Raw genomic sequence first — 9,454 nt, 5'->3', positions numbered from 1 at the left:
GTGAGTAGGTATGTATGATTATGGATAAAAGCTCTTCCAGTTACTGAAATATTTAACTCTTTTGTGCCTCAGGCACTATGACTGCTTTTGAAAACAGCTCTACATTTAGATTTTTATAAATAGAGTTCAGACTCATGCCTCCCTAGCAAAAAATTCTTCCTGCCAATCATTCTCTTCCTGATGATATTTTATTCATTTGTATTCTTTGGAATATGAGATAAAAGTCTACGCTTTTCTTTGTTCTGTTGCAATATACTCTTGAATGTATTTTCACAGTCTGTTCAAGTCCTTAGAGAATAATGTGTCCTCCTTATAATCTCTCTATATCAGTAACCCATCTAAATTTATATGCCTAAAAATAAAAGCAAAAACCAAGATAATTAAAAACATAACTATCCCTTATTCTAATTTGTTAAAACTAGTTCTGCTCATTGATATTTCTTCATTTATGAAAAGAATCTAAGGTGATTAAAGTGATATTCTTGGAAAATTAGGATTTCTTCCATCATGTGATCTTATGTTTTTGTTTTCTTTTTATGGTCTTTTTTTTTTTTTTTTGGTAAGAAACCATTTGTTTCCCATCAAACTTATTTCCATTTTGTTTGCCTTTGTGGAAGAGTAGCTTAAGGTTGTTTCTACCCATTCAGTGACCTGAGCAGTGGGAACCGTGGACCAGTCTTCAGTGACAGGCTGAGCACTTCAGTCTTTAGTAGGGAACTCCTGAATAGGCACAGAGGGCACCCGCATGCGTTCAGACCAGTCTGAGACTTCAGGTTGAGTAGCAGTGAACTCAGGAGCTGGAGCAGTCTATTCACTCTGAAGTTCCTCCCTGGTCACAGCCTTTTCACCTGCCCTTCCTTTTTGGTCTCTTCAGGATCTCTATAGAAGTACAGATCAATCATGACCTCCCATGGGTGTTCACGGGAAATGGTGCCATGCTGCTCAGAAATTCTGGGCCAGCAATCACCACATCAGATACACTGTGTGAGCTCCCTTGTTGTTGCAAGGTTTAGCAACGTCCACATAATGCAGAGGAGAGTCTGTGTTACACAGAATGATGGTAGGCAGGTTAACATAAGATGCCTCTGTGAGAGGCTGGTAGTCAGCCCCGGGATCGGTAACCACCAGAAGTCTTGGCTCCTGGAAGGCTGCCTGAATCTGATTAGTGAAGGTTCCAGGAATCAAACAGCCAACAATAGGAGTGTCTCCAATAGCAACAGCAAACTTCATCACAGCTCGCTGGTCAGTACTCCTGGATGATATGATGCTGATATCATCTGGGTTTTATATGGCAACAATGGCATGAGCTGCCAGAAGATTCTCCCAGGTTCTCTTCAGATTTATGATGTAATACCAGCACTTATCCTTTTGTAGATGTACTGTTCCATTCGAAAGTCAGGTTGGTGCAACATGAGTGAGTTCCTGCTGTAAGGAATTTGAGGACATCTTCCTCCTTCATTTGCAAGATATCAAGGGCTTTGGACACTGTGAAAGTTTCCCTTCAGTTTATGATGAGAATACAGAAGAATGCCCTATGGACTCTCCCCGGAAAGCTCAGAAAATCTTCACTCTCAACTTTAAATCAGGCTTGTGGCTACTCCAGTCTTGAACTTCTTATTCCAGGTCTCAGACTGAGGTTTCCTTTTTATCACCTTGTGTCTGAGATACATCTTATCAAACATGGTCTAGTACTTGGTTTTCTAGAACTAGTAATGTTTTCCAGTCCTGCCAATACCACGTCCCTTATATTTTCCCCTGAGATTTTATTTCTGTCTCATATTTCCAGATTACTGTCTTCTTATGTACTGACTGCTGACAATTATCTATGATTTCACTCTGTGTTCTTTTTTCAGGATTAAGCTGGTTTGGGTCTGCCTTATGTCTAGTCTTTTATCTCCCATGCTATCAAAAGTTCCTTTCAATACTCCAAGTGGGTGTGGTCCTCTAGAGCCTGCTCCACCCTACAGTGGCTTTCCAGTACAAATTGTGGCCTTGCAATTCATCCCCATTCTACCACAGCTATGTAATATTTTTTAATGTATTTATTTAAATTCCATTTAGTTAACATACAGTGTAGTATTGGTTCCAGAGTGTACACACACACACACACACACACATCTTTATGCATTTATCAGTTGATGGACATTTGGGCTCTATCCATAATTTGGCAATGTTGATAGTGCCGCTATAAACATTGGGGATCATGTGCCCCTTTGAATCAGCATTTTTGTATCTTTTGGATAAATACCTAGTTGTGCAGTTGCTGGGTAGTAGGGTAGTTCTATTTTTAATTTTTTGAGGAACTTCCATACTGTTCTCCAGAGTGGCTGCACCAGTTTGCAGTCTCACCAGTAGTGGGACTCTATTTCTCCTCATCCCCATCAACATCTGTTGTTTCTTGAGTTGTTAATTTTTGCCATTCTGACAGGTGTGAGATGTTACCTATTGTGGTTTTGATTTGCATCTCTCTTATGATGAGTAACGCTGAGCATCTTTCCATGTGTCTGTTAGCCATCTGGATGTCTTCTTTGGAAAAGTGTCTATTCATGTCTTATGTAACATTTTTGAGGAGTAAAGAAGCATGCTGACACCGCCAGCGCTAAATTGTTTTTATCAGATATATACTTATTTCTCTTTTAAGTGACTTTTGTTACATGTGTTACATTTTTTAAGTCACCTCTCTCTTGTCATTGACAAATCAAAGATTATCAAAAACTATTCATCCTTTACTAATTGATAAATACATTTTGATGCCAAAATTGCATGGTCATTGAAATGAAATGCATGGCAGCCCTGCAGAGTCGACGGTCCACTAAGTAGTGATAATTATTTGTCCATAAGACTCAGCTTGATCCAAAGTCATTTGGAATACCTTTTTCTTCTGTGTTCTGTGGTTTAGAAATAAGAAATAAGAAATAGGAAAATAAGATTCTCTTATAAAGTCAGTCACAAATAACCTGGAAATTCAGGCTTATTTCGCTACCATTAATGTAAGGAAATTATGCTTGATTTAGAAGGAAATTAGTTATGCACATGACTCGAAAAATCTCCTCTTGTTTTGTGAAGGCACAGAGTGCCAATTAATTATATCTATAGCAACCACAAAAGTTTCCAGAAAATTACTAGGTTAAAGAGGACTTTTGACAACTGATTTTAATTTATTTTTATGTCCTATATAAGTATTATATATTTCTTGTACTTACTAGATTGTTTTAAAAATGCATAGAGCACTACAAAATTCTATTTTTAACTCTTTTAGAGTTCTGTTGCACAGGGATGATGACTGAGTTTGATGTGAATCGAGGAGAATTTTAAGTGGATTATGACATTTCAATTTGAGGACTAAGATGCATCAATAACATCAGAGATCTGTTGAAATGTGTGAAGGCTGAGATTGGGGTAGAGGAAAAAGAAGGTTAATGAGAAGGGTCAGAATTCCTCCTTGTGGGGCAAATTTTGAAGTGATTTCTTTCTCATGAATAATGGAGCTAGGCTTCAAAATAAATTTCATAAAAAAAGAATATATATATATATATATATATATATATATATATATATAGTAAAATCCACCATGCTCAGAATGCAGTGTTTTTCTTTTCAAGTAAGTCAATTTCTTTTTGGGTTTATGTATTTTAATTTTTTTTCCTATTTGGGTCAAAGAAATCGTATAGTCAGTTTCACAGGCCCCCTAGAAGTCCCGTTAATCAAATGAATTATAAATTTATTTCATTACCCTAAAATGTAACAATTATATAAATTAATAATTATAAATATCTGACATTATCCGTGAATAAAAGTTTAGTACGTTGCTTTATTGATTAAAAATATAATTTCATGTTATGTTAAGTTGAGCAGCACCTATTTTTTTCCCATAGGTTATTATGAATAATTGAAGAGAATTATAAATGTGTTCTCTTTTATTTGCAGAGAATAGGTCAACAGCATAGCTATACTAAAGGGAATTTTAGAAGTTTATTAAGGAAACAAATAAAAGAGATTAAAAGAAGGAATGGGGAAAAAGAAAAAAAAATAAATATGTAGAATAGGCCAAAAATACATAGTGACTATACTTATAACATCTTGTGTGGTTAAAAGTAGAAATAGAATTAAAATACATGATAATTAATTTGGAAGCAGCACCATAATTTGTTGTGGACCAATCCATTCACTGAGAACAACTAGCCAAGCTGGGGTAAAAAAAAAAGACAAAAATTATATTTGAGAGCATACCACAGCAAAGACTTATTAAGTTATAATTCTGAGAGAGAAAATAACCTAAGCAAAATGAACCAGACATTTGGAAACACTTTTCCTATTGAAGTAGTTTTCGAATTTGCCAGGGGGAGGAGTAGGTGGATTGTTGGAGGTGGGAATGGGTATTGAGCTGAGAAGTTAAGCAGAAATCTGAGGCTGAACATCTGAGAGTCCAAACTGTACCCTCATCATATCAGGAGATTGGTAGAATAAAAATTAGAGTTGAGCTCCTGTCACATTAGAGGCTCTGTAAACACCCAGAATTTTCTACTAGACTCCAAAAGACTCTATCCAAGGAGATAAACTAGACTGGAGATAAACCAGTTGTCACTGAAAACAAATTTGAAGCACCTAATTTCTGAGAAGATTAAGGTAATCTACTCCTAACCAAGCTGCCTGCCAGAAGAAAATTAAACCCTATCTAGAAGTTATGTACACAGATACCAAATAAACTATATAGTTTTTATCTACAATTTGCTCAAACAACTCCACAGAAACATTTCCAGGTAAGATGCAGCAGTTTGCAGCAGAGTAATGCTCCTGTCACACCTAGCCAAATAAATAACAAAACCATACTTTTAAAGGCATTGAGGGAAGGGACTTTGGAGGCAATAAGGCCTGCATGAGCTAAAATTCAGAGAAAAAAAACTGTGTTGGGGGGTGCCTGGGTGGCTCAGTTGGTTAAGTGACCCACTCTTGCTTTTGGCTCAGGTCATGATCTGGCAATTTGTGAGATCGAGCCCTCTGTCCGGCTCTGTGCTGACAACATGGACCCTGCTTGGGATTCCCTCTTTCTCCCAATCTTTCCCCCTTCTCTGCTCATGCAAAATAAATAAGTAAACATAAAAAAAAAAGAATTGTGATGAGTTGAGGATGACCAGCTACTTTTGCTCTACTTGTGACATTGTCTGCTTCTGCCTATCGGTTAAAATCAAGCTTGTTCCAGACAAGATACTTTCCAAAGACAGAAAGATAATCCAGTAATGCATTTTGCAGAAACTCAGGGCTAGAGTAACACATGAACCTTTCAGTGGTCTCAAATTTGAAGCTAATTCTTAGCTCTGGGATTGGATACAGGGCTGGAAAACTAAGCCAAAAACATATATATATATATATAAGAGTTCACTATCTTCAATGTTTAGGGGGAAAAAGATATTCATGGGGTGAGGTCCTGCTTTAAGATAAATATAGTCTCTCCTAGAGATATTTATAAAATTTAAAATTGCATGGGCTGGGAAGCTGAAGAGCTAACTTGGGAACCCAAGAATAGCTGAGATTTGGGAACCCAAGAATATAGGACTGAGAGACAAGAAACCTTAGCCTTGAAAGAATCATCAGGTAAAATAGGGATAAACTGGCTGCTGACTGAATCTTTCTAAACATTTATAGATAATTTTTATGATTTAGATAAATCATATGATTGAGATAATAAAATATGACTAACTGTAAAAGGAAAATAAAGCAATAAAGACAAACCTACCAATGAACTGGATATAGAAATACAGATATAAACACTCAACTTGGAACATAAAAAGAAAACTAAAAAATTTTAAAAGTATGAGAGACATATGCAACACAGTCAAATGTGTTAGCATACAGGCAATTCAAGTTCCATGGAGAAAAGAGAGAGAAAATGGAGGAAAAGTAGTACATGAAAATACAATGAGCGGTTTTCAAAAATGAGTGGAAGACATGAATACGCAGACTCAAAGGGGCAGCAAAGAAGAGCAGTATAACTACACACAGACAGGCACAGACACACACACATAACCAACTCTCTTCTATACATAGTAGTAAAACTGCTAAAAAGTGACACAAAGTGAAAATCTTGAAAATATACAGGGAAGAAAAAAAATACATTACTATCAAAGAAAGATATATTTGTTGACCTCTTAATAGAAACAATGGAAACTAGTGGCAATGGTATGGCATTAGTGTACTAAGAACAAATAGCAACCAACCTAGTAATATATACTCAGAAAGAAAATCCTTAAAAATAAAGACAAGAAATAGAAGACGGAAATTGGAAGCAAGCAGGCTGACATGTAAAGAAAGGAATATTGCAGATTATAGTCAAGAGATAGCAATGGAAACATGGATGTGTAGGAGAAAATGAAGCAGACTAAAAAGAGCAAATAAGTGGGCAAATATAAATAAGTGTTGATTAAAAATGAATAACTTAAGGGCACCTGGGTGGCTCAGTTGGTTAAGCGTTTCACTTTGGCTCAGGTCATAATCTCATTGTTCGTAGATTCAAGACCCACCTTGGGCTCTGTGCTGAGCTCAGAGCCTGGAGCCTGCTTTGGATTCTGTGTCTCCCTCTATCTCTGTCCCTCCCCTGCTTGCGCTCGCTCTCTCTCTCCCTCTCAAAAATAAACATTACAAAAAATGAATAACTTAAATAAATAAAAATGAACAGTATTTATACTGGTCTAATGAGGTTAACCCTATGTAGAACTGAAATGATGGAAATAAAAGATACATATTGTGGATATAATTTAATAGATTTAGGGCTCCAGTAGAATTGGGAAAATGTAAATATTGTTTTTATTGGACTGTAATAAGATAATGGTTGATGTTACAACCCTCTGAGTAATAATTTAAAGAAGAATTAAACAATGTGTAAATGATAATTTAATAGAGTTTACAAAGATATAAATGCATGATTAATTCAAAAGAGAAGGGGAAAAATGGAACATAAAACTGAATCACACATACGGGAATGAATAACAGGAAGGTAAAAGAAAACAGAACCATATCAATGATGATAATAAATGTAAATATATATTATACTCCAAGTAAATGACTCCATTTGGGGACTGAATAAAAGTACAAATTCCTCTTATATACTGCCTAAATGAGTTACACTTTAAATCCAAGGATGAGAACTTTTAAAAAAAAATGCTGTATAGAAAATCAAAAGCAATTTGGTACAACTCATTAATATCACATAAAGTAGATTTTAATGCAGAAAACATCCTTAGAGATAAAAGGGATTTCATAATTATTAAGGAATTTAATTTAAGAAAAAGATGTCTTAATTCTAAGTCTATACTCTAAATAACACATATAAAGAAAAAATTAAGTGCAGAAAAAGGAAAATAGGCTCATAATAATGTTGACATATTTTTAGCAAACATCTAATAAACTGGGAGAAAAAAACAAACAAAATTTCTATAAGGTTAAATGCTTAAAAAATCTAAGTAACAGATTTAACCTAATTATCATATAAAAATAGTGTAAACAGTAAATGACAAATAACCATAGTATGAAGTTTATACTGAATATTCACCAAATTGGCCAGACACATACCATAAAGAAAAGTTCAATAAATTTTAACATTTGGGGATATTCTTGGTAAATCTCTAACCACAATGGATCTAAGCTAAATAAAAATCAATAAAAATAATAAATAGAAAAATATCAACTAAACGGGAATTAAGCTACATATTTATAAAGAACGTGTGTCAAAGAAGATATTAGCAAATATTTTAAATGAATGTAATTAAGTACAGATAAAAATGTGTGACTCAGGTAATGTATAGACTTAATGCATAGACTTAGGGATACAGTATAAAGGGAAAAAGAGTGTATGTAAGTGACAAAGCACTAAATTCTACACCTGGAACTAATATTACACTGTATGTTGACTAACTGGAATATAAATAAAAACTTAAAAAAAGAAAAGAAATTACTTAAATCTTTATATCCAAGGCTAGGAAAATCAGCAAGTAAAAATGAAATAAATTAGAAGGAACAACAACAAAAAATCAATAAGATGTTAAAGAAATAACAGAAAATCAGCAAAAATTAATGGGTTCTTTGAAAAAAATATAAAAATCAAGTACTTGAAAGAGCAGTTAACAGTAATAAAAGAAAAAATATCAGTAGCAAAAATTAAAATTATAGAATCATTAAAAAATATGTAAATGGTCCTTGACTTACAGTGGCTCAACTTATAATATTTCAACTTGATGATAGTTTAAAAGTGATACTCATTTGGTATAAATCATATTTTGAATTTTGAATTTTGATCTTTTCCCAAACTGAAGATATGATAAGATCCTCTGTCTTGATTCTGGGCAGAGGCAGTGACCCCAGCTCCTAGTCAGCCCCACCATCACAAGGATAACAACTGATATAACTGTTCCATACTCATACAACCATTCTCTTGATATATTCAACACTTTATTACAAAATAGATTTTGTGTTAGATTGTTTTGCCCAGCTGTAAGATAATGTAAGTGTTCTGAGAATGTTAAAGTTAGGCTAGGCTAAACTTAAGATATTCAGTAGGTTAGATGTGTTAAATGCATTTCTGACTTATATTTTCAACTTACATCCGCTTTATTGGGATGTAACTCCATCATAAGTGGAAGAAAATATGTATAGAAGTAAAGTTAAATAGGTATTACGAACATTTTATTTCATCATGCATTATTTGACAATTTGGAGAAAGCAAATTGATTTCTTGATAAATGCTTTACAAAGATGACATCAGAAAAAAAATCTGAAGAATCTGGTGTTAATTGAGTAAATTAAATCATCATTGAAAAACTTTTCCATAAAGACAGACCAGATGGTTTTACCAGTTATTTTTTCCAAATATTTTAACAGAGGAATGCAACTCTTTAATAAACCATTCTAGAACATGCAAGAGGCAGAAATTCCCAACTCTTTTTTATAAGACCAATAAAAACTTGCTTCTAAAGCTTTGAAAAGATACAGCAAGTAAAGAAAATATGAGACAAAATAAAATTTTCTCTTGAATGTAGATGAAAAATTCCTTAATAAAACAATAGCAAATCTAATATAATGATAGAAATGAACATTATTAACAAACAGGATTTATTTTAGGTAAGCAAGGACAATTTATAATTAAAAAATCAAACAATATAATTCACCACAATTGAAAAAAAATTGTATGATTATTGCAATAAATATGGACCAAGCATGCGAAAAAAATTCTTATGATAAAATTCAGCAAAATTGGAATTAAGGCAAACATCTTTCTTTTACACACACACACACACAAATTCACACACAAAACTAAATAAAAACTCAGTGAAATAAATGGAAGTATTCAATATACTCTCTAAAACTGGAAGCAAAACACAAATGCCCTCTAGCTCCCGCTCTGTTAAGTCAGTGTTAAAACAGGGAGAAAAAAATACAAAGAATAAGAACTGGAATAAGAATA

The 9,454-nt window shown here is 33.8% G+C and overlaps 1 pseudogene; it reads right to left on the bottom strand.

Annotated features, from left to right (window-relative positions):
- Window positions 1-310: 310 nt before the first annotated feature.
- LOC122201265 overlaps window positions 311-9,454 on the bottom strand; it is a 46,307-nt pseudogene continuing 37,163 nt past the window's right edge.

The sequence above is a fragment of the Panthera leo genome, chromosome D1 (genome assembly GCF_018350215.1).
Source record: "Panthera leo isolate Ple1 chromosome D1, P.leo_Ple1_pat1.1, whole genome shotgun sequence".
Classification (NCBI taxonomy): Eukaryota; Metazoa; Chordata; class Mammalia; order Carnivora; family Felidae; genus Panthera; species Panthera leo.
This window is presented reverse-complemented; position numbering and strand designations above follow the sequence as displayed.